Source organism: Balaenoptera borealis (genome assembly GCF_965194805.1).
Source record: "Balaenoptera borealis genome assembly, chromosome: 15".
NCBI lineage: Eukaryota > Metazoa > Chordata > Mammalia > Artiodactyla > Balaenopteridae > Balaenoptera > Balaenoptera borealis.
In genome coordinates this window covers 48,743,852-48,771,264 of record NC_138871.1, presented here as the reverse complement: position 1 = coordinate 48,771,264, position 27,413 = coordinate 48,743,852, and the positions used below count along the sequence as shown (strand labels likewise).

The window sequence follows — 27,413 nt, the reverse complement described above, 5'->3', positions numbered from 1 at the left end:
TATTGCTGTCCTGCCCCTAGGTACTTCAAAACCATTTTTTTTTTTTTTTGATTCCATATATAAGTGTTAGCATATGGTATTTCTTTTTCTCTTTCTGACTTACTTCACTCTGTATGACAGACTCTAGGTCCATCCACCTCACAACAAATAACTAATTTCGTTTCTTTTTATGGCTGAGTAATATTCCACTGTATATACGTACCACATCTTCTTTATCCATTCATTTGTGGATGGACACTTGGGTTACTTCCATGTCCTGGCTATTGTAAATAGTGCTGCAATGAACATTGTAGTACATGACTCTTTTTGAATTACGGTTTTCTCAGGGTATATGTCTAGTAGTGGGATTGCTGGGTCGTATGGTAGTTCTATTTTTAGTTTTCTAGGGAACCTCCATACTGTTCTCCATAGTGGCTGTATCACTTTACATTCCCACCAACAGTGCAAGAGGGTTCCCTTTTCTCCACACCCTCTCCAGCATTCATTGTTTGTAGACTTTTTGATGATGGCCATTCTGACCAGTGTGAGGGGATACCTCATTGTAGTTTTGATTTGAATTTCTCTAACAATTAGTGATGGTGAGCATCCTTTCATGTGTTTGTTGGCAATCTGTATACATTCTTTGGAGAAATGTCTACTTAGGTCTTCTGCCCATTTCTGGATTGGGTTGTTTGTTTTTTTGATATTGAGCTGCATGAGCTGTTTGTATATTTTGGAGATAATCCTTTGTCCGTTGATGCATTTGTAAATATTTTCTCCCATTCTGAGGGTTGTATTTTTGTCTTGTTTATAGTTTACTTTGCTGTGCAAAAGCTTTTAAGTTTCATTGGGTCCCATTTGTTTATTTTTGTTTTTATTTCCATTCCTCTGGGAGGTGGGTCGAAAAGGATCTAGCTGTGATTTATGCCATAGAGTGTTCTGCCTATGTTTTCCTCTAAGAGTTTTACAGTGTCTGGCCTTACATTTAGGTCTCTAATCCCTTTTGAGTTTATTTTTGTGTATGGTGCTAGAAGTGTTCTAATTTCATTCTTTTATATGTAGCTGTCCAGTTTTCCCAGCACCACTTATTGAAGAGGCTGTCTTTTCTCCATTATCTATTCATGCCTCCTATAGCAAAGATAAGGTGAACATATGTGCATGGGTTTATCTCTGGGCTATCTATCCTGTTCCATTGATCTATATTTCTGTTTTGGTTCCAGTACCATACTCTGGATTACAGTATCTTTCTAGTATAGTCTGAAGTCAGGGAGCCTGATTCCTCCAGCTCCGTTTTTCTCTCTCAAGATTGCTTTGGCTATTCAGGGTCTTTTGTGTTTCCATACAAATTGTGAAATTTTTTGTTCTAGTTCTTTGAAAAATGCCATTGCTAGTTTGATAGGGATTGCACTGAATCTATAGATTGTTTTGGGTAGTACAGTCATTTTCACAATGTTGATTCTTCCAACCCAAGAACATGGTGTAGCTCTCCATCTGTTTGTATCATCTTTAACTTCTTTCATCAGTGTCTTATAGTTTTCTGCATACAGGTCTTTTGTCTCCTTAGGTAGGTTTATTCCTAGGTATTTTATTATTTTTGTTGCAGTAGTAAATGGGAGTGTTTCCTTAATTTCACTTTCAGATTTTTCATCATTAGTGTATAAGAATACAAGAGATTTCTGTGCATTAATTTTGTATCCTGCTACTTTACAAAATTCATTGATGAACACTCATAGTTTTCTGGTTGCATCTGTAGGATTCTCTCTGTATAGTATCATGTCATCTGCAAACAGTGACAGTTTTACTTCTTCTTTTCCAATTTGGATTCATTTTATTTCTTTTTCGTTTCTGATTGCTGTGGCTAAAACTTCCGAAACTATGTCGAATTGTAGTGGTGAGAGTGGGCAACCTTGTTTTGTTCCTAATCTTAATGGAAATGGTTTCAGGTTTTCAACATTGAGAACAATGTTGGCTGTGGGTTTGTCACATATGGCTTGTATTATGTTGAGGTAGGTTCCCCCTGTGCCTACTTTGTGGAGGGTTTTTATCATAAATGGGTGTTGAATTTTGTCAAAAGCTTTTTCTGCATCTATTGAGATGATCATATGGTTTTTATCCTTCAGTTTGTTAATATGGTTTATCACATTGATTGATTTGCATATATTGAAGAATCCTTGCATTCCTGGGATAAACCCCACTTGATCATGGTGTATGATCCTTTTAATGTGCTGCTGGTTTCTGTTTGCTAGTATTTTGTTGAGGATTTTTGCATCTATGTTCATCTGTGATATGGGCCTGTAGTTTTCTTTTTTTGTGACATCTTTGTCTGGTTTTGGTATCTGGGTGATGGTGGCATCATAGAATGAGTTTGGGAGTGTTCCTCCCTCCGCTACATTTTGAAAGAGTTTAAGAAGGATAGGTGTTAGGTCTTCTCTAAATGTTTGATAGAATTAGCCTGTGAAGCCCTCTGGTCCTGGGCTTTTGTTTGTTGGAAGATTTTTAATCGCAGTCTCAATTTGAGTGCTTGTGATTGGTCTGTTTATATTTTCTATTTCTTCCTGGTTCAGTCTCAGAAGGTTGTGCTTTTCTAAGAATTTGTCAATTTTTTCCAGGTTGTCCATTTTATTGGCATAGAGTTGCTTGTAGTAGTCTCTTATGATGCTTTCTATTTCTTCAGTATCAGTTGTTACTTCTCCTTTTTAATTTCCAATTCTATTGATTTGAGTCTTCTCCCTGTTTTTCTTGATGAGTCTGGCTAATGGTTTATCAATTTTCTTTATCTTCTCAAAGAACCAGCTTTTAGTTTTACTGATCTTTGCTACAGTTTCCTTCATTTCTCTTTCATTTATTTCTGATCTGATCTTTATGATTTCTTTCCTTGTGCTAAATTTGGGAGGTTTTTGTTCTTCTCTCTCTAATTGCTTTACGTGTAAGTTTAGGTTGCCTATTTGAGATACCTCTTGTTTCTTGAGGTAGGACTGTATTGCTATAAACTTCCCTCTTAGAACTGCTTTTGCTGCATTCCATAGGTTTTGGGTTGTCGTGTTTTCATTATCATTTGTTTCTAGGTATTTTTTGATTTCCTCTTTGATTTCTTCAGTGAGCTCTTGGTTATTTAGTAGTGTATTGTTTAGCCTCCTTGTGTTTGTATTTTTTATATTGTTTCTCCTGTAATTGATATCTAGTCTCATAGCGCTGTGGTCGGAAAAGATACTTGATAGGATTTCAATTTTCTTAAATTTACCAAGACTTGATTTGTGACCCAAGATATGATCTATCCTGGACAATGTTCCATGAGCATTTAACAAGAAAGTGTTTTCTGTTGTTTTTGGATGGAATGTCCTATAAATATCTATTAAGTCCATCTTGTTTAATGTGTCATTTAAAGCTTGTGTTTTTTATTCATTTCCATTTTGGTTGATCTGTCCATTGGTGACAGTGGGGTGTTAAAGTCCCCTACTATAATTGTGTTACTGTTGATTTCTCCCTTTATGGCTGTGAGCATTTGCCTTGTATATTGAGGTGCTCTTATGTTGGGTGCATAAATATTTACAATTGTTATATCTTCTTCTTGGATTGATCCCTTGATCATTATGTAGTGTCCTTCTTTGTCTCTTGTAATTATTTGTCTTTATTTTAAGGTCTATTTTGTCTGATATGAGAAATGCTACTTCAGCTTTCTTTTGATTTCCATTTGCATGGAATATCTTTTTCCATCCCTTTAATTTCAGTCTGTATGTGTCCCTAGGTCTGACGTTGGTCTTTTGTAGACAGCATATATACAGGTCTTGTTTTTGTATCCATTCAGCCAGTCTATTTCTTTTGGTTGGAGCATAATCCATTTATATTTAAGGTAATTATCAATATGTATGTTCCTATTACCATTTTCTTAATTGTTTTGGGTTTGTTATTGTAGGTCTTTTCCTTCTCTTGTTTCCTGCCTAGAGAAGTTCCTTTAGCATTTGTTGTAAAGCTGGTTTTGTGGTGCTGACTTCTCGTAGCTTTTGTTTGTCTGTAAATGTTTTAATTTCTCCGTCAAATCTGAATGAGATCCTTGCTGGCTAAAATAATCTTGTTTGTAGGTTTTTCCCTTTCATCACTTTATATGTCCTGCCACTCCCTTCTGGCTTGCAGAGTTTCTGCTGAAAAATCAGCTGTTAACCTTACGTGGATTCCCTTGTATACTATTTGTTGCTTTTCCTTTGCTGCTTTTAATATTTTTTCTCTGTATTTAATTTTTGATAGTTTGATTAATATGTGTCTTGGTGTGTTTTTCCTTGGATTTATCCTGTATGGGAACTTTTGCACTTCCTGGATTTGATTGATTATTTCCTTTCTCATGTTAAGGAAGTTTTCAACTATAATTTCTTCAAATATTTTCTCAGTCCCTTTCTTTTTCTCTTCTTCTTCTGGGACCCCTATAATTTGAATGTTGGTGTGTTTAATGTTGTCCCAGAGGTCTCTGAGACTGTCCTCAATTCTTTTCATTCTTTTTTCTTTAGTCTGCTCTGTGGTAATTATTTCCCCTATTTTATCTTCCAGGTCACTTATCTGTTCTTCTGCCTCAGTTATTCTGCTATTGATTCCTTCTAGAGAATTTTTCATTTCATTTATTGTGTTGTTCATCATTGTTTCTTTGCTCTTTAGTTCTTCTAGGTCCTTGTTAAACGTTTCTTGTATCTTCTCCATTCTATTTCCAAGAGTTTGGATACCTTTACTATCATTACTCTGAATTCTTTTTCAGGTAGACTGCCTATTTCCTCTTCATTTGTTTGGTCTGGTGGGTTTTTACCTTGCTCCTTCATCTTCTGTGTGTTTCTCTGTCTTCTCATTTTGCTTAACTTACTGTGTTTGGGGTCTCCTTTTCACAGGCTGCAGGTTCGTAGTTCCCGTTGTTTTTGGTGTCTGCCCACAGTGGGTAAGGTTGGTTCAGTGGGTTGTGTAGGCTTCCTGGTGGAGGGGACTGGTGTCTGTGTTCTGGTGGATGAGGCTGGATCTTGTCTTTCTAGTGGGCAGGACCATGTCTGGTGGTGTACTTTGGGGTGTCTGTGAACTTATTATGATTTTAGGCAACCTCTCTGCTAATGGGTGGTGTTGTGTTCCTGTCTTGCTAGTTGTTTGGCATGGGATGTCCAGCACTGGAGCTTGCTGGTCATTGAGTGAAGCTGGGTCTTAGTGTTGAGACGGAGATCTCTGGGAGACCTCTCGCCAATTGATATTATGTGGGGCCAGGAAGTCTCTGGTGGTCCAGTGTCCCGAACCTGGCTCTCCCACCTCAGAGGCCCAGGCCTCACACCCGGCTGGAGAACCAAGACCCTGTCAGCCACACAGCTATGGCTGCGGAGAGAGGAAGAGGTGGAGGAGCAATGGTAAAACTGGAGGCTATCTCAGTTGGTAGCAGAGACCATTGAAACAATGGGTGAAACTCAGCAAGTCAGGGCAGGAATGCAATACCTACATGGTCCAGTGAAAGGTTTTAAAGCCCAGTCACAGCCTTGAGTTCATTCAGGTTCCACCTGGAGAGACCTGAGCTGGGAGAATCTGAAGGAGAGCTGGTGGGAGCAGGAGGAGCCACAGTCACAGTTGCGGCTTGACTCCAATGAAGTAAAAACAGCGCAAACCACCTTTCTCCTGCGCCCTGCACCTACGTTTTTTGTTCCCAAAACCTTTTATCTTTTTGAGCAAAGAACTGTTCCAGGTGCTTGTTACAATCTTCCAGGAAATTGAAATTTTTTCCATTAAGAGAATTTTGTAAAGACCAAAATATATGGAAATATCAAGGTGCAACGTATGGTGAATACGGCGGACGAATCAGAACTTCCCAGCCAAGCTATAATGGTTTTTGCCTGGTCATCAGAAAAACACACAGTCTTGTGTTATCCTGATGGAAGATTATGCGTTTTCTGTTGACTAATTCCAGACACTTTTTGTCAAGTGCTGCTTTCAGTTGGTCTAATTGGGCATAGTATTTGTTGGAATTAATCGTTTGGTTTTCCGGAAGGAGCTCATGATAGAGGGAGGACTCCCTTCCAATCCCATCATATACACAACATCACCCTCTTTGGATGAAGACCCACCTTTTGGTGTGGTTGGTGGTGGTTCATTTCGCTTGCTCCACGATCTCTTCCGTTCCACATTATTGTACAGTATCCACTTTTCATCACCCATCACAATTTGTTTTAAAAATGGAATGTTTTCTTTACATTTCAGTAGAGAATCGCATGCAGAGAAATGGTCAAGAAGGTTCTCTTCGCTTAACTTATGTGGAACCCAAACATCAAAGCAATTAACATAACCAAGCTGGTGCAAATGATTTTCGACGCTTGATTTGGATATTTTGAGTATGTCGGCTATCTCCCGTGTGATATAACGTTGATTGTTCTCAATTAATGTCTCGATTTGATTGTTATCAACTTCAACTGGTCTATCTGACCGTGGAGAATCATTGTCCAGCGAGAAATATCCAGCAGGAAATTTCGCAAAACACTTTTGGGATGTTTGATCAGTCACAGCACCTTCTCCATAGAATGCATAAATCTTTTTTGGTGTTTCAGTTGTGTTTTTACCTTTCTCAAAATAATAAAGCATAATATGCTGAAAATGTTGCTTTTTTCTCCATCTTCAATATTAAAATGGCTACACAAAAATTCACCAATTTTGATGTTTTTTAAAGTGCATGCTGATATGACAGCTGTCACAATATAATCTAACAATATTGTTTCAAATGTAGTTAAAGACAACTAAGCACTACTAGAGTGAGCTTACGGAAAAACCGAACGAATATTTTGGCCAACCCAATACATGAATAAGTGTGAAACAGATTGGAATGTAAATAGTAATTAGACAAATCTTTTTCATGATCCTTAAAATCCCTCCCCACATGGAAGATATAAAATGATGATGGGGTTAGAAGAGGATGATAAAGAGATTTAGGGAGAACTACTACTCTGCAGTATCTCACTGAATTTTCTTCTTGTGGGCACAGCAGGATGTTACTTTCTTACCTAATGATTCTCAACTAAAGGGTAATTTTACTCCCCATGGAGACATTTTGGGTTTTCACAGCTGAGGGTGTGCTCCTGGAAGCTAGTGGGTAAAAACCGGGGATACTTCTAACCATCCTACAAAGCACAGGACAGCCTCCAACAACAAAGAGTTATCCAGCCAAAATATCAATAAGTCTGAGGTTAAGAAACCACAAGTCCACTTGGGACCCCTTGGAAAGCTTTGGAATATAGTTCATGTAGTTGGGAAATACAAAGGACTGGTGCCAGATCCATGCCTAAGAAAGCTAAAATAGACAGAGGTTAGACATGTGTCTTCAGATGCCCAGTGCCTAGGAAAGCTGCTTCAAAACACCACCTATAATAATTATGCCTTTGCTACATAAAGAGAACATCCAAGTGCCTGTGAAAGTTCCCTAGGCGAGCCAGTTAATAGACGGCAAGGACAGAGAGGGAGTCAGAAGGAGGAGGCATCCCCTATGCTCCACCTTTCCTAACACAGGACTATAAGATTCAGTTTAAATAAAGCTTGAACTGGTGCTGGACATTCTAATTACTGAACTAAAACCATGCCCTCAATCACAATATATGAGTAAAGCTAGGTATTTATCATATACTATACCATATATGTAACTAGTTTCCTATTCATTATTGGTGGATATTTAAGTGGCTTCAAATTCTTGCTATTGTAAAAAATGGTGTTAGGAACATCAATAGATACCTTCTTTCCTCCCTTTTCTCTTCCTCCCTTCCTTCCTTCCTCCCTTCCTTCCTTCTTTCCTGCCTCCTTCCCTCCTTCCTTCCTTTCTCTTTCCCTCCCACCCTCCCTCCTTCACTTCATTCTTTCTTTTAGAAATTAAAAATGAACAAGATCCAGAAAAAAAAGGAAAGGCATTAAAGGTATACCACTACCTTATTTTAAATAAAGAGACTTTCTTTTTAAACAGTTTTCATTTCATATCAGAAATCATGAAAGTCCACCTTTTCCCTCTTCTGTCTGATTCCTTTCCATGAGATGAGATTGCAGAAAGAGCTATCATTAGATATATCTTTTACCCACTCAATTAACAACAATAATAGTGACAAATAATTAGAATGATCACTTATTAAACAGCAATTTTATACTAGGTCATAGACCATTAACACTGTATTTGTGGATTTTAATATTGAAAACATTCCAAGAAGGGTGATATTACTATTCCTATTGTCAGTGCAAATAATCAATAACCAATCTATAATAGGAATAGAAGAGAATTTTATTCAAGCCAAGCAGAACTGTAGTCCAGGAGTGCAGTCTCCACCAAGGAAGAAAGTGCTCTGGGGAAGCATGGTTTCCAGCACAGTTTTATAATCTTGTCAAAACAGAACAAAGGTCAAACATGACAGAGGTACATTCCTTCAAGGTTTCAAAAGAGACAGATTAGCACATACACAGTGAGTCAGAATAACCTTGGTGTCTGGGAAGGGAACCTTTTCTTCAAAGGAGTACTAGCATCAGCACCATGGGTGGGGGGCATTTATCCCTATCTTCAAATTAGACATTCTAAACAATCTGGAACATGCGTTCTTTTCTTTAATGACTAGAGCAGATGTACAATGCATGTTTGACAGGCCACGAAACAGGTTGTTCTAGTTCACATAAAGTACAAGCCAAATTATGTACAAGCCAGAATGGCTTCCCACATCCTAATATATGAAAATTTCTTCTATCACTATTTTACATAAAAGATAATTGAGGGCCAGAGGAGTGATAGACTTTCTTGTCCAAGGTCTCGCTACTAGTATGTTATGGTGTCACTATGTGCCTTATTCCATATAACTCCTTACATTTAGCTATTTTATTTCCTTTAGTGGATTCTGAGATAGACTCAATTCAGTACAAGTTCAATTCCTAATAATAGTTATATTTCTATAGTGCATTCTCATAATATCCTCAACTACCCTATATGATAGGTAAAAGTTATTTCGCTGAAGAAGTGAAAGTTAAATACAGTCAGCCCTCCTTATCCTCAGATTTCGCATTCACAGCTTGAACCAACCGTGGATTGAAATGAGATCTGCATTTGGTTAAATCCTGGGATGTGAAACCTATGGGCAGCAGGGCAGACTGTAATTCATCCAAGGTCACAAAGCCAATAAATGGCAAAAACAGATTTGATCCTAGACAGTGTGGCTTGATACCTTAAACTACTGTGCTCTAGTGTCTCTCTATAAAGAGAGGTTTGAAATTTAGACATTGTACCTTGTTTCCTTCAATCTTTCATTGCCCCTCTCATATTTCTAAAGATATTTTTTTAAATAATCTTTTAAGGGGAATCAATCTACTTCAGCTAAATTTAATTCCTTCCCTTCTGACTTAAACTCATAATTGCAATGATAAGCCCAACTGTGGTTGAACTCATAGATGGCTCAAACACATGAGGATGAGCTAAGGTAAGAAGGAAGAGAATGAAATGTGAAAGTGCAGCTCATTGTTCCTTAAAAATCAACAGTTCCATTATTTTCTGCAAACTCAGTTAGTGATACAAGTTTTTAAAAGTGAAAAGTATATAATTAGGAAAAACAGGTGGATAAGCCTGAGCAGAATTGTTTTCAACCAAGTAGTCAACAAAATTAAAATCTTAAAAAGTAAGTAATTTTTTTAGTTTTACAAGGGACTTTTAAAAAACAGACTAAAGTAACAGTTTGATTTTGGAGGACATTTAATAATTAATCTGCCAAATAACTCAATGAGATGTTCTAAAAAGATGGCAGTCTAAAACACATGTGTCTGATGCCTTCTATCATTTTAAATCTGATTTCTTTTTCTGAGCACTAGTGGGCAGGTCAGAAGACAAAGTCTAAGTCTTTGTGAATTTTAACAGTATGTCCCAGGCAAGAAGGAGAGAGCTTGTGTAGTACTTCCTCCAGTTGAGTCTGACGATACCTAGAAGACAGGTTCCGACTGAAGGCAAACTGCCCTTCAAGACCCGTGCACAAAGAAAAGGCAGAATGTATTAAATTCCTTTTGCTTCAGAGGAACTTTGGTGAAGGTGCACGGGTAGAATGAATTTTTTCCTATTGCCATGAAGAATCCTGGGAGCAGAGGGCTTCCTCTTGGTGTTTCATAAGAGAGGAGATATACTGGCAATTGTATATTGAGAGCTCAAAGGGCTACAAACCGTTGACTATACCACAGCCTGTGGAATTGTTTCTCATAAGATCTTAGCAGCCCTGCCTGCAATACAGGCAATACAGAGTCTATGCAATACAGAGTCATAGGTTGGCAAAGGACTCAAAATGCCCTTAGGAGAATCTAGGAACCAGAGAGCGAAAACAAGCAGATTATCTAGAACGACAAGGTTCTAGAGAAAGAAAACTATCAGAGGAGATGGATTTCAACCTAAATAAGACAAAAGGTACAGAAAAGATATAAAAGAAAAAAAAAAGAAAGAAAGAGAAAGAGAGAGACCTGGGACTTATGCATGAAGTTTTTTTCTGAAATTAAGATTCATGATCAGTGTTTAAAAATTTGAGTCTTCTCAAACATTTTGGTGGACTAGATGTCCAGAGAAATCTTTCTGAAAAGAACAACTTAAAATGTTATATTAAGTGATTTAAAAAACAATATTTCCGGTCACTGCAGAGATGACAGGAAAGTTAGGAAACTTTCAGAAGTCAGAAATAATTTTTTTAAAAGCACAAATTCAGCAACATATATAAGACATGAAGCTGCCTTTTGCATTACACACACATTAAAATCAGATAAGGAATATAAAATAATTGTGCAGTTATTTAAAGAAATAAATGATTGCATTGAAATTCTGGGAAAAAATAAAAATCCTTATAAAAATCCTTCAAATGAAACCAAAAACCACTTCTGGAAATAAAAGATAAAATAAGTACAGTTATAAACTTAATTCAGTAGTCTCCCTTTATCCATGGTTTTACTTTCCGTGGTTTCAGTTATCTTTGTTTAACTAAGGTCCAAAAAATATTAAATGGAAAATTCCAGAGATAATTCTTAAGTTTTAAATTCCACTCCATTCTGAGTAGTGTGATTAAATCTCAAACTGTCCCTCTCCGTCCCACCCGGAACATGAATCATCCATTTGTGCAGCATATTCATTCTGTATATGCTACCTGCCCATTAGTACAGGAAAAATGTATATATAGCATTTAGCACTATCCTTGGTTTCAGGCATCCACTTGGCATCTTGGAACTCAGGGGAATATGTTCCAAGTTTTCCATCAGAGAACTATCAGTATGACAAGTATGGTTTGGAAGAAAGATTTATAAATATAAATGTCAGAGTGTGATAGTACGATTGACAGATACTCAACAGAAAAAAATAAAAGAACAACAAACAAACAAAATCTTGATAGGCTAAATTCAGATTAAACGTCCCTGAAAAGAAAGCACTTGTTTGAAAGATAAAGTTGAAGAAATTATCCTAGAGAAATAAAGAAATGGAAAATAGGAAACTGAAACACAAGGAGGACAGAATAATCTTAAAAACAAAACAAAAAATATAAAACGGTATTCTAGAGAGCCATACAGTAAATGGTGAGAGGCAATATTTTAAGACATTTTGTCTGAGAATTAACCAGAAATGACGAAAGACACCAATCCTCAAAGGCAAGACATTCAACAAATCCCATCCTTGATGAATAAAAAGAATCTTTTACAACATCATAATGAAAATGTGGACCATCAAAATAAAACCCATAAAATTTACAATAAAGTAAATGTTATTTAGTAATAAATCTATCAAAAATATTTGGAAGACCTGTATGGCAAAGTATATAAACATTATTGAGAGATGGTTTTAAAAGTTTTAAATAAGTAGAGAGACATATAATATTTATGAGATTATTAATTTTATTATCTTGAAAGGCCGATTTTACTCAAATTGATTTATATTTCATGCAATTTCAATGAAAATCCAAACTGGTCTTTTTTAGTGGAATTGACAAACTAATACTAAAATTTATATGGAAAAAAAATCAAGGTTGGTCCACACTATCATTAAGAAGTAAGTGTGGGGACTTGTTCTATTAGATACCACAGTTTACTGAAGCTAAGTTAAAATATTATTACATGATATTGGAATTGGACTAGACAAATAAAACAGAATGATTAAGTCCAAGAATAGATGCATGTGGACATCTGAGATAAGACCAATGTTTCCCTGAATATCAGTGGCATTGGCAGATTTTTAATAAATGCTCCAGGGACTTTTGCTTATTCCTATGGAATGAAAATGAAATTGGATCCCTGAATAACATCGTGCAAAAAATCAAATACATTGCTATCAAAACCCCACCAGCCGCTGCCGGTGGGAATGTGGAGAAAGGGCATTTACATACATTGCTTTGGGAATGTGAAATGTTGTCATTTTTTAATGAAAATATTCTGATAGTATAAGTTTTAAAAATGCACATTCCCTATAACACAGCAGTCTCACCCTTGAGACTCTATCAAAATAAAGACACTAGCACCTAAGAAAATTTGAAAAAGTTGCTTATTGCAACACTTTTATAGTGAAAAAAATGAATGTAAATCAATAGTCAAATTTTGGAATAAATCATATTACCAAAGAATTTTATTTAATGTTTAATGAAGATTTAGTTAAAACTATCCCCATTGACCCAGAGGGATGCCTGTTACATCTGTTAAATGAGAAAAGCAAAATAAGTTCAAGTATAAGAATTGTGCTCTCATGTCTGCAAAAACAAATTACAAATTCTAAAAATGTAAAAATATGTTTGAAATTTAAAATAATGAAATTAAAATATAGAAAAATACCAACAGATTCCTTAATATTGGCCACTGAAGATGGGGAATGTGTAAATAGAAAAAAGGGAGGGAAATGAGGAGGTTAGTAAAAAGGAATGAAAAAATATTTTTTAAAAGTGTTCACTTTAGTAATTATTACCATTTATGTAAAAATGGTATATAAGTGCATATATCTATGTATAGAGAGTTATGCCAGATGTCACCAAATATTTACATTGGTTGTCTTTGAGTGAAACTTTAGGTGACTGTCTTAATACTATTCTCTATCATTTTAATTTTTAAATGATTGGCATAAACTAATACTATCAGGATAAAAAGGTATTTTCATGGTTTAAGAGTGGAGTAAGAATTATGCTCCTAAAAGAACGTGTGATAGCAGAAACAGACTAGAATTTTGAGATTTAAAATATTTAATTATATGCATTAATGAGATTTTGGCCCCAAATTCCAGTCTTGCCATGCAAATAGTAAATGAGAAAATAAGATTATCACTTGATTAAGGTCCTAATAGGAGGTTGTAAACTGTGTTTCTCTTATCAAAAAGTTCTACATCTTAAGAGGGTAAATTGGTTTTACCTGGAGAAGTTTCCAAAAGTTACAGTCACTGCTCTAAAATAATAAGAAAAGAGGGAAGACAGATGAGTTGGAAACAATTTAGTGGAGAAGTCTGGATTATGTTCCTGAAGGTTAAAAGATTTCTATTGCTTATTTATGTATATCACCATAGGTGTACCTAAGAGAATTACATATCTCAATTAATCATTTTAAAAAATAATAAGCATTCAACTGATGAAATGAGTTGCAATCAATTTATTTTGCTTAATATTCTAAGGGCTTAATTTAATTTCAAGCCTATGATCTTGAGGGAGTAAAGCCTAGGAACTTTATATATTTCAAAGCACTCTTACATCAAGACTTCTTTCCCTTTCAACTGAAAATCCCCACTGTATTATAAATCAGTTTTACTCAAGAAGCTTGATAATCCCATCAGCATATCAGGCAAATATTACTGAAAATTTAAAATTATGTGGTGTCCCTTCTTCACTGGGAGAATTTTTTAGGATTGATTTTTAAATGTATTTTCACTTTATTGTGTTTCATGGGTGACTTAATTTTTGTGATTGCTGCTTTAAATCTGCCAGTTTAATGTTGTGAATATCATATCAGTATTGTCTTTTGCAAGGAGGTTTGCAAGGAGGTTAGTTTCTTCTGGGAATCATCTATTCTGTTGCACTTTGGCTTAATGTAAAAAATATATTTTTGCTATATATGTCTGGAATATGCCTAAAGAAGGATAATATACTTACTGATAGTGTTGCATGGTAACCATGGTTCTTGTCGCTAAGAGCTTCTTCTTTTTGATAACGCAGTTCCTGCATCATTCTTGAATATGAGTTGTTAATGTAGGTGCTTGACATAGGGTTCTTCCTATAAGAATGAAAAAAAATCACTCACATTTGTGTCTGTAACACCCTTTGAATACTAGACTATACATTTTTTTCTCTTCCTATTACTCTATAATGATGGGAGAAAAAACATGTTCTTTTGGCTTTGGAGAGAAATTAGCCTTTATTTTGAAAAAGTTATAGTGTTTTAGATTTTTTGCTCCAAAGATGGGCAAAGAGGTGTTCTAGCAGCTGTGGCAATTTAGCTCAAATGGATCATTTATATGGCAAACATATGTACCATAAGCTATAAAGAAGGCAGCTTACAAACCCATTAAATGGTGAAATTCTACTTCATTGTTTGCTAAAACTTTAGAGACAGTAATTCTTTGAATTAAGCTTTGAAGGATGAATCGATATTTCCAGGTTAAGGGAGGGGGCCCAGTATAATTTATTATAGCCATAATGGTAATGCCATGTCATCAAGACAACAATTACCAGGTTTAATACCTTATTCAAGACAAAACTTATGTTTTGCCCATCATTTCTATGATAGAATGTAAGGAAAATTTCGTCTTGGACAGATTTTCATTTTTTAATTTTCTATGCTAATCTGTGGCCTCAGTTATGTTAGGAAATAGATATCTAGTGCCCTTCTTAAAGACATAACTCCTTGGTATAAAAAGCTAGGTATAAGAAAAGAATATCAGTAGATTTACATATTATCCTAGGAACTTTCTGAAAAGAAATGGATTAAAGCTCCAATCCTTTCAAAGTGACTCATACCTCACTGATAGCTTGAGATGTTTCCAGCTGCATTTTAAAGCAGAAAGAGTCACTATTGATCCCAAATGGAAAATTATTATAAAGGAAGGGGTCTGGGCTAGTGACTCTGGCTCAACACCGAATTTGAATATTAGAAGAATGCTAGTACTGGCACAGTTGTGTCCCAGGTGAGAAGCTCCCTCCAACCTCAAACACACTGGCCTAGTGATCTTATCTTGGTCACAGTAGCTGGAAATGAAGTGTACATCAAAAGAACTCTAAAACTTGGGAACCCAGGTATGATGCACCAATGAAAACTATGCAGGCATGTGCACAACACAGAAGTGACCTGGAACACATCCTGCTATGTGTGAATAACACAAGAAGGAGTTACAATAAGAAATCAAGGGTCCTTTTGGTAAAAAAGACCTCCTGATTTTCTCTCTTTCCCTCTCTCTCTCTCAACATTTATAATTATGACTAGCCCTTGAGGTCTGAGTAAGGAAGCCCTGAGGATTCATGTACTATGCTAAGACGAAAGGGAGTAATAGTTGAGTCACAAAAAAGGAAATCTTGGAACACCTATTAATAAATTCATGAAGTGTCTGAGTAAATAGGTTTTAAAATGGGAAATAAAATAGTCTGTGTACTAAAGACTGATTAAGAATACTCTAAATTTAAGGTTTTTTTTAAAGCAAACAAAAAAGATATTTTTGGAAAAATATTAACACCCAAAAATAATATATATGTTAAAGCTACTTAAAAGATTAAGTTGTAATATTTAAGAAATGGGTTTATATATAATACACCTTTTCCCCACAGAGTCATATAAACATAGTTTTACAGTATTCCACTGTAATAAAAATTCTGAAGTGCAATAAGATAGAAACTTTCTTTAGCAAGGCCCATGTGTCACTTTCAGAGGGAAAGAAATTGATCCAACTTCCTGATAAGAGTACTAGTAGTTAGTCTAGGTGCAAGCCAACATCTCTTCATTTTATACATTTATTTTCATAATGTTCTTCATATTATGGTCTTCCTATTAATGTCTTATCAAAAATCAGACATTACCCTATATGTGTGACTGGTGTTTCAACCAAACGAGTTGTAGTATTATTAGGGGAAGTTGAAAATATGGACCATGTGTTCTAAAATGTAAATAAAATAACTCATCTGTTTTTTAAAATGTAAAGGGAAAAGCAAATGTCTTTCAGAAAGGATGACAAATATGGGGCTCCATGCTCCCACTTGCTCTTCTTGAACAATGGCAGCCACTGTTAATTGACCACATTATCTTTCCTGATTAGCCTCAGATTTATTTTGAAGTCAGTGTACCAGGCAGCCATTATGCATAAATCAGAGTTGGAATTCTAGATAAAAATAACCACCTACACCTAGATTAGGGAGATGACAGAGACTGTGCATGGGTTATTTAACAATGTTTTTCTGATTATAAACATATTATACGTTGCAGTAGCATTAAAAAACACAAGCTTAAAAACTGATGTTAAAAATAACAGATAAGTGAAACATCCAGATTTAAGAGCTATTAATACTTTAGCATTAGCTAAGCATTCACATTTTAAAAATATTCTGCGTGTGTAAAATATGTATGTGTTCTATAAAATTGAGACAATACTGTTTAACCCATCCTCATTTTCCTTTTTCCAGTTTACACTAAAAGCAGTTTTCCAAATATTTCTCACCAAATATTCTTCAAAATCATAATCTTTTATGGTGAAATACTTTTCCATTGCATAGATACAATATTCTTGAATTCCACCACTCTCTTTCTCTTGGACATTCATCATGTTTTCAACTTTTCCCTTAAGAAAAATGACAAGCTCCTTACAAATAAATATGTTTTTCTTTAGCAAAATTTGGTGGCGATGGTTAAGACAGAGCATTATTACACTTTTGTAAATTTGCTCTGGCAAAGGCTCTGATAGATGTTTCAGAATGTGGTGAGGTAATGATGCAGACCCAGGGAGTTTTAAAAAAAATTATGACTAATCTAAGCTAGTGAACAGCACGGTGTGAACAGATTACATCTGTGACAACTAGGACTGGAAACCTCAGATCTGGCTTTCCTTCCCCAGAAAAGCCAGTATGCAAACAGGCCTCTACATCTTTTCAAACTCAGATTTGTCAGGGTGGAGTCCCAAGCACACAGCATAAAATCTATGTTAGGGCATGAATCTATGGCACCAATTATACCTTAGAAATATTATTCCTGGGACTTCCCTGGTGGCATAGTGGTTAAGAATCTGCCTGCCAATGCAAGGGACATGGGTTTGAGCCCTAGTCCAGGAAAATCCCACATGCCGTGGAGCAACTAAGCCCGTGCACCACAACTACTGAGCCTGCACTCTAGAGCGCACGAGCCACAACTACTGAGCTCGTGTGCCACAACTACTGAAGCCCACATGCCTAGAGCCTGTGCTCCACAACAAGGGAAGCCACTGCAATGAGAAGCCTGTGCACCGCAACGAAGAGTAGCCCCTGCTCAGCGCAACTAGAGAAACCCATGCACAGCAACAAAGACCCAACACAGCCAAAAATAAATAAATAAATTCATAAAAAAAATTTATTCCTTTCATTATGAAAAAGAGTAAGTTCTCTGTAATGTTTGTAAATTCCGCATTTTTTTTCTTGTCCTCTCTCTCCCCTCTGTTCCACTCTCTAGAATCATTTATATACAAGAAGAAAGAAAGAAGAGTAGAAGAAAGTATTGATTTGCTTTGGGCTAGAGACTAGAGAAAATACAATGTGATTTAAAACAATAGATTATAAAGATCAAAACAGAACACAGTACAGTTTCTGAGTGTAAGAATGGGAACGGTTTTAGAAATGATTTTATGAGAACTGAAAAGACCTCATAAAATTGTTGGTCAAAATATGATGTTAATTCTTGAAATAATATTTCAAATAGATTATCTAATCATGGATATACTAAATATTTGGGCAGTTAAATTTATTCATATATTTCGGATAATTTGGTAGAGCAGAAGTCTTCCCCATGAATTGTCTGGTGTCCTTCCAAATACACAAAAATGTAAGTTGGAAGAGTTTATAACTGAGAGACTCTAGGGATATGCATTTCCTCTAGTAAAGAATTTTGTGTTTTCATCTTCCTTTGATCAGGACAATGTTTCATGATTTGGAAGTAGATGTTACTGAATGCCTTATGGAGTTATGGGAACTAAGTTTAACCAGTAAGAGTGAAAACCTATGATTAGTAGGTTAACAAAATGATGCTCTTTTGTATCATGCCATACCTCATGAGTGCTGACTTACAATGTTTTGATTGTAAGCCACTGAAGCATATTCATCAACATATAGAAAATGATGAATACCTCCATTAATCACTTGGTTGCATAATTAAAGTATAGTGCACTAAACACATTTTCCAATGTGTTTAAATTCAATATTATTCCCAAAATAAGATTTTCAAACCAAAATTATAAACTGTAATTGTATAAAAATATTATCACATGTTTAAGATTTAATTATGGTCTCAAAATGATTTCCAAATGGAGAGCAAGAACCCAGGGTGACACACAAAGCAATCCATTAATACACAGGAAGAAAATGGTAGAGATTCTTTTTATAATTATTTTCTAAGTCATCTGTATTAGTTTGCTCAGGCTGCCATAATAAAATACCATAAATGAGTGGCTTAAACAACAGAAATGTATTTATCATAATTCTGGAAGCTGGGAAAGTCCAAGATCAAGGTGTCAGCCAATTTAGTTCCTGGTGAGAGCTCTCTTCCTGGCTTGTAGACAGCTGCCTACTTGCTATGTCCTCACATAGCAACACATGGCAGAGAGAGAGAGAGAGAGAGAGAGAGGGAGAGGGAAAAGGCTCTCTGGTTTCTATTCTTAAAAGGACACTAATCTATTCTTACGATCTGACTTACCCTTAATTACTTTCTTAGAGGCCCATCTCCAAATGCAGCCACATTGGGAGTTAGGGCTTCAATATACGGAATTAGGGAAACACAAACTTTCAGTCCATAACAGTATTTCTTTTGTATTGTATTTTATGGCATGTTCTATGACGTTTATAATATACTAACACGATAGTATACACACAAACATATATACACACATAAATTTACAAACACACACACACATATGTATGTATATATATACAGTATGTCTCATTAAACAAGAAGAAACTAATAGAGGCCTGCGCACAGAAGCAAAGTTTGCAGACTGCTAATCTAGGGCATACTTTAATTCTAGTGGTGAGAAACTTACTCTTTCTCTAGATAGCATACTCCATTTTTAGATAACTATGTTGGAAGTTTTCTAGTATTTTCAGTTAAAATATATTCCCCACTAATTCTTATTCATTGGTTTCACTTCTACTACTTTACATCAAATAAAACAAACCTATCCCTCCTTTCATGTCAGAGCCAGTTATTTGTATGCAGTTATTAAATTTAATTCAATGCATTTAAATATCAATTGAGTATCTCTTATGACACTGAATGCTGGATATAAAATCCCCACCCCTAGGGATTTTCTAGTGTACTTCTGGAGATAGTCAATAACAAGGATTATTTTACTGAAGTAGGGTCAGATCAAGGAAAAGGATGTAACTATGTGAGGTGATGGATATTAACTAAATTTATTGTGGTAATCATTTTGCAATATATACATATATCAAATTCTTCTGTTGTACACCTTAAAGTAATACAATGTTATATGAAAATAAAAGTTTTTGTAAAACAAGCCCTCTAAATGCTTCAGGGCAAGAAGGAGAGCCTTCCAGAGAGAGAGCAAAGCTGAGGTCTTGAAGGCCCAAAAGTGAAAGAGAACAAGGCATGTTTTGGGAAGTGTTAGCAATTCCATAAACCTCAAGCAGATCAGGTGGTTAATGTTGAAATCTAACATGGAATTAGAACAAGAAAGTCCCTGTCAGTAATGGTAAAAGTTGGGATTCTATATGCAGGATAATAAATAAGTTAAAGGAATTTAAGTCAGGGAGTGATATACCTAGTGCTTTAAGAAGTTCTTTCCAGTTGTACAGTGGGAAAAATGATTGGATATTCATAGGCCAAAAGGGAGGTAAGAATCCATGGTACTCAAAATGTGTACCTAGGCTAGAATAGAATTGATAGTGGCATGGCATTGCAAGAGCTGTCAATTCCATCTCTAGACCTTTGTGTGTGTGTGTTGGGGAGGGTGGAATATCGGCACAGTTATTTACTTTTAAGATCTTAAGACGAAGTAGTGAAAGTTCATTGATAAGGTTGAAGATGTAGAAATATTCACTTATTCGTATTCCAAAAGACACAATGAATGCCTTGGAGAAATAAAATCAAGAAACAGGAGTCCAGAAAAGTACGAGGATAAAGCGTGCGTGAATCTATGGAGGAAACTGATAATTAGAAGGACTAACATTTTGCAAGGTAACCAAGTAACAGAGGGGTACATAAGCCACGTTGGTAAAACTTGGCCTCAAAATCTCCATCCCCTGGTGGGTGCAGCAATGCAGAACTTTCTAGAAGGAGTCAGTGATGGCCCAAACTGATTATTCTTCTGTCCTGTCCCAGTTGACCAATCTAGCTGTATGTTACAAACAGCAGCAGTGTCAAGCAATTTCACTGTGTCAGGCCCCTCTAGGCTAAAAAGCTCCAATTCATAACTCTTCTTTGTAGTATCTGATTTTATATCCCTTCACTAACTTGATTAATCTTCAGAAAAGAGATTGCAGTTTGCCTATGACCACAGAGCAGCTTATTAAATTTAATTTTTAACTGTACCATCTTTGTTCCAAAAAATGGCTGAAAAATAGGTGATATTAAAATATGTTGGTGGGAAAAATGAGACAACAGGACAAAGAGAGTAGATAAAATATAGGTCAATAGTGAGGTTAAGAATGTAAAATACATGCTGTAAGGTCCTGCATAAGTGCAAGACAAATTTGGCTATACTATTTTCTACAATATATGGTGTGTGTGTGTGCATGTGCATGCATATGTATCTGGTCTTGATTTATATTGGGCTGGCCAAAAAGTTCATTCGGGTTTTTCCATAACATCTTACAATAAAAAGAGGATACTCATAGAGCCATAACAGCAGTAGTTTTTTGTGACCCTATTAGAGAGTTATATGAGAATGTTTAAAGGCTTTAATGCCATGGCCTTTTGTAATGAATCTATCATCTGTGATTTCTGTTCACAGAAAGTTTGCTGAAAGGCAGCCCAAGAGAATGATATATTAAGGTTGTCAAAGATCACAGTAATCACTCCAAAATCCATCTCTGAGCACCTAAACTTGTGAAGTTTACGGAGATTCAAGGGCCCCCTAGCTCTTGAATGTTCTTCTCTGCAGCTAATCATACTATGTTACATTTGTTAAATGACACTACTGACCCCGCACCCTCACCAAGTCAATTACTCTAGATTAAAACAGTTCTGACATTGCATATGGAATAGATAATCTCACAGGTGCTGTGATCTGAAGTCAGCAGTCCTGGCTGACTTCAGCCAGGGCACCTGAACTGCTAAAGTAAGAAGCGATCTCGGGCAGCTCAGATCTTTTAATGCACCTAGATTAGAGCCATAATGAGCCAAACTAAATAACAAATGTTGATTAAAAAATGAAGTAGGAGGAAAAGACCAATGTTGCTATGATTTCTCCTCATAACTTATATATCTTGACAGTAAAGAAAAAAAGAAAGAAATACATATTTTCAAATACTACATAAAAGAAAGCAAATTTGTTTTTGATTCTATGTCTAAAAGTTTCATACCACAGAATTCCTCAATGACTATATGCTTATCCTACATACTACAAAGATACATATGGGAACTATATTCAATATCCTGTGATAAACCACAATGGAAAAGAATGTGAAAAAGAACTTATATGTATGTATAACTGAATCACTTTGCTGCTCAGCAGAAATAACACACCATTGTAAATCAACTATACTTGAATAAAAAAAGATACATAAAACATTGTAGGTGACTCACCAAGACACACAGAAGACACTTAATTTGATGCCTCCTTACTCACCTTGGTATGTTCTTTCTTAAGGAATGTACTTCTACAGGAATGTACTTGGTTTGTACTTCCTAAAAGAATCTCCAATTTTTAGGATAAAGGCAATAAAAATGTTTCTGATAAACAGTGTTTGTGGAAAAAAACTCTGAAAAGGAAGTATTTTGCATTTAGACTTTGGGAACAAGCATCATTGTCAGCCATCAGAAAAATAATTTCATTATTTAGTTGTTTTTTAGAATTTGCCACTTCTACCTCTCTTTCTTTGGACTCTTCCTGTCTTAATTCTCCAGTTTCCCCACTTTCTACTTATCCCCATCAGTTCAGCCCTTTATCGTTCTTTCCTGACCTATACAAGAAAGGTATGTTTAGTCATTAATACTGAGTATAAATCAGTTATTATGGAATGCCTCTCAGGATAATGGTAACTTCAGATGATGATAATTTAAATTATATGGTTGATAGAGATATTTTACAACTGAGAGATATTATAGAAGAAAAAAATATAAAATTTTACTACTGATAGTAAGATTTATTAAGAGTTACTCTGTGAGATTCTTCAATATTTTCCAAATATTAACTCATTTAAAATTCACAGCAGCCCTATGAAGTCAGTCTTATTACTGTCACCATAATATACATGAGGAAATTATCATATACAGAAATTAAATAATTTTTCCCATCTAGGTTTTAAATAATTTTATCCTATGTAGGCCCAAGTTCTTCCTCTAGCATTTAAACTTAGTCTACCTTAAAAAAATGGCACGTTTAAAAAACGTTATGTTACACTGTCTATATAAAAAAGCACAAAGGGAAAAAATATAGTAATACCAGAAGTAATTATTTTCAAATTATAAATATTTATCAGCAAATTTAAATCATCTTTGTAACAAGGTAATCCTTAAGCAAATATATATATATGTATATAAAGTAAATTTATATATAGAAACATGTTCATTGTAGATGATTTAGAGAACGTACAAATGTTTAAAACAAAAAAATTTTTCAAATTACTAGCAATTTCAACAACCATAGAAAGCCAACATTTTGGTGAATTCCTTTCCAATCATTTATGCATGCACATATAAGTATTTATCTTCTTTTACTTATTATGTCAAATATGATATTCTGATATCAATTCCATTTACCATTCATATTTTGCCATTATACATTACACATGGCCCAAACTTTCCAAAAGCTATTTTTCCATAAGATCTGTTCAAGTAAGAATGCTTTCTCCACAGTGTATTATAATTAACACATATAGTGACCCATAGATACTTCTGTTTTCTTTACCACTGCCTTAAAGGAGACCTTTGCTGATTCCTCTCCCCAACAAATAGCCAAGTTTTAGAAACAGATATTGTCTCTTATCTTTGAATTCCACTTAGCACCAAAGAACAATGCCTTCTATGCTGTAGGCCCTCAGACAATGCAGGTTGAATTAAACTCAGAATACAGTGAAGACTGAAGAGCAGATCATAAGACCTTAAAACTTTAACATTTAACCAATCCACAATTTTAAGAGTTTGAAACAGCTATGATGGCAAAATGAATTTAGAACCAACTACGACAGTACATTTTTTTTATATTGCCAGGTTTAGTCAGTGGAGTCTCGCTGGGAATATTAACATCATCTGCCAGTCTTGTGCATTTGTTATTATGTGTGTCCGTTGATATTTACGGAGTATTCTTGGGTGAACTCCTTAAGCTTACGAGAATAAAATCCATTTTTATTGCTTTTATGCCTCACTGAAAGAAATATACTTGTATTATTTTTAAGTATATAATAACTTAATGGGTTTATGGGATATTGGAGCACATCATTATCTATTTTCTATGTCTCTAGGTTCTAAAAGAGTATCTCCCTTGTATCCTCTGAATTTGCAGAACAAGTTAGTTGATTTAATTTGTGAACATTTTAAAAATCAAGAATGCCCTGCCTTCTACCTCTGTTACCTGAGGGAGCATTTCACGCTATTGTTTCTCCACATACCCATTAAAAAACTAAATTCTTTAAGTGGTGTATATTAAACATTACTAATGGTGGCAGGGCACTCCTGGGACCTAGTATATAGGAGTGTAAGGTAATAACCTAAACCAGTTCATCACTGGTATGTAACATACTTCTCCCTCCACTAAAATCAGCCTGAGGAAATGAGCAGTGAGGTTTATATATAATTTTTTTTTTTCTGTTTCCAGGTAGTTTATCTCATAGATTACTTTTAAGTTGTTAGAAAGGAAACAGTAGCAAAACTCTTCAATATAGACCCAGAAAACACATTTATACTTTTATAAAGTGTTTTTTAAAGTAATTCTTAGAAACTATTTTCAATGTAAATTTAGGTTAAACATTAAAAATTGTAAGAACTATAATTTTAATCATTTAATTTATCATTGTTAACCACAGTTTTAAGTTTTATTTTTGTGAGAAAAATGTTTGATATTTAATATAAAATTTAGTTTAATTTAATAATTTAATATAGAAGGTATTTTTATTAGAGTTCTGTTACTCTATGAAATAAGTATTAAAGTATATTTTGGTATAAACCTCTCCTACATGTTTGCAAGTTTCATTTGAAATATTTTTTAAACTGTAAGAAATTTCACCTTTATCAAATAAAGAATAGGAACAATTATTTGGATGCCATAGTTTGTCTATTAGGTAATCTTAAAACTAATCTTTCTAGAGGTTACATATTTAACTGGAGAAAGATACTAGAAAATTTTATTTTTTTTTGGCTGTGTCGGGTCTTAGTTGCGGAACACGGAATCTTCGTCGTGGCATGCAGGATCTTTCATTGAAGGGCTGGCTCTTCGTTACGGCACACGGACTTCTCTTTAGTTGAGGTGCGCAGGCTTCTCTCTAGTTGTGGTGTGCAGGCTTTCTCTCTCTAGTTGTGGTGCGCAGGCTCCAGAGCATGTGGGCTCTGAAGTTGTGGCCCGCGGGCTCCAGAGTGCGTGGGCTCTGAAGTTGTGGAGCGCAGGCTACACAGTGCATGGGCTCTGTAGTTTGCGGCACGTGGACTCTCCAGTTGAGGTGCACGGGCTCAGTAGCTGTGGCGCGCGGGCTTAGTTGCCCCGCGGCATGTGGGATCTTTGTTCACTGACCAGGGATGGAACCAGCATCCCCTGCACTGAAAGGTGGATTCTTTACCGCTGGACTACTGCGGAAGTCCTGAGAATTTTATCTTTTGACTTTGAGAAAAAATTTTGCCCTCTCTCTAACAAAGGAATAATAGTAAATCAATAAAAGAGTGGGCTAGATTTCGTTATCTCTTTCTCTTCTAGGCCTAAAACGTATGATTATAAATCTGTGAATCAGAGAAACACTGTAGACATTTCAATACATTTATTTTTAATATTCTGTCCATTTCTAAAGATTAAACTTTAAATGACTGTTAGTTGGCCATTTCTAAAAGATTGTCAAATGGTTTTTCTCTAACTAGTGTAGCTAATGAAAAAGCAATAAAATACTACCAGTATACAGCCTGCATTTATAAATCACACATTTGCCCATCTAACTAAAAGATACCCCTGGTCTCCTTCAGCCACAGGGTTCCTGAATAGCTGAATGTAATTTACAAAGAAAAAGACAAAGCCTTTTAAATTTTACCTCATGATCTAGAGCTGGTGATGAGAGAAATAGAGAGGTTCCACAACTCTTAAGAAGCTATAAACCACTGTGCCCACTTTAACATTTATCAATTTTTAACCACTGCTACAGGTTTCCAGCAATCAATTACTCCCTGACTCAATGAGGGACTCAAAGCTATACCAGATAAACCAGAAATCAATTTTACTGCCTTGTGGCTTATTTCTAAATATGTTTCTTTTCACCACATCCAAAATAAACAAGGTTAGAATTTTACTGGTTCTCTGACAATTATTTTTAAAACACACACAAAAAGGAAACATTTTTAAATGAGAGGAAAGGATACTTTTAGATTCATATAGCCTCATTCCATTTTTCTTTTCTCAAATTAATAGAAAAAGTTGAGGAGGGAAAGAATTTTTCTTTTCTGCTTTGCATGAAACTGGTTTGTAGTTGATGGAAACCTTATTTATTTCAATTAAGCCACTATGTGTAAATATTGCCTTAAGTATTTTGAAAATACAGCTATTATAGATGTGGTCTCTGGGTTAACCAAAGTAAGAGTATAAAATGTTATTTCTATACATATTATATTTACCTAAGGGTAATTAATTTGCTTTTCAAGAGAATGTTTCTTTCAAAAAGTTATTAGTTGAACTTTAACGTATGAAAATTTTAAAGTATATAATTAGGAAGTTGAATGATCCCAGGAAAAATGCAGACCCTGAAAAAGAGAATCTATGGAGGTAGGTGGAAAAATTGTTAACCTAACTAACTTTGGAAATGAGTGAAAAATCCGTAAGAGTAAAGACAAAATAAACTGAATATAAGCACTGTACTCTAGTTAATAAAATTGCTTCCCACTTGGGTTAACAATTCTGATACCACTATAGATATATACTGAATTGAACTATTACTTAAATAAATAGTGGATGCTGGAAGCCAGGTTTCTCACTGTTAGAGATGGAGGTGACAGAAAGCAAGGCAGAAGGCTAGAATGATCTTTTGGTAATGGATAACCAAAAGTAACTTTGGAGACATCAGTATAAGTTCATATTTACCCTAATATGGATACAAATGGTTACATATAGAATCTATATGTATGTGTGTATTTATCCATGTGTATTTATAAGGGTTATTATACATACATATATTTCTTTGCTTTGTTAACTGAGAGGGCCTAAAGAAACAATACTCCAGGAGATATGGACATATATAGCACCCATTGTTTGATTTCTAATATCATTCTACAACACAAAGATCTAAGGCTCCTTGAAAAAATGTCTGGTTCTAGTGCTAGGGCAGGAAATATACAAGACGAACACTAAGCATCTTGTAGTGTCAAGAAAGTAAGAAACTACTCAAAAAGAATAAAACTCACACTGATGGTATATGTCAAAGGAGCACAGAGGTCAATGAGAGAGCTCCCAATGGCAGAAGCTGGAACAATTTGAGCAACAAAATAGAGTAGTGTTGGATTTATCTATGAGTTTACACTGACATAAATAAATGACTGAATAAAATAAATGTTGGAGAATGGACAAGTTTCCCACACAGAATTCCAAATGATTTATGTATATACTTTGCTCTCTAGAAGGGGGAGCATAACTCCCCATTCCTGAGGTGTGGGCTGTGCGTAGTGTTGACTTCCTTCTATAGAGTTTGGTATTGGAAGGGGAAAGTTAAAGGATAACTTTACAGGGCACAGCAGTAAACTACGTGATACTAGCAATTACCTCTGTGAAGATCATTTGGCTCTGACATTTGAAAAGCTTATCCAAAGAGGAATCTTTCTGGGAATTCCTTTCTTTTCTACTTTCTGGTTTCACAGCTTCTGCTCATGTTATAACGTCCTTAATAAAAGGGTATGAAGGATTTATTTTCCAGTTA

The 27,413-nt window shown here is 35.2% G+C and overlaps 2 long non-coding RNA genes across 2 annotated transcripts in view; both read left to right on the top strand.

Moving 5' to 3' along the window:
- The window catches only part of LOC309612505, a 564,995-nt gene that overhangs the window by 284,082 nt on the left and 253,500 nt on the right, over positions 1 to 27,413 (top strand). The window lies entirely within an intron of this gene.
- The window catches only part of LOC309612535, a 235,066-nt gene continuing 208,865 nt past the window's right edge, over positions 1,213 to 27,413 (top strand). Inside the window, exon 1 of the long non-coding RNA XR_014235258.1 lies at positions 1,213 to 12,001. This is a non-coding gene — a long non-coding RNA (uncharacterized lncRNA). The remainder of the gene's footprint in view (positions 12,002 to 27,413) is intronic.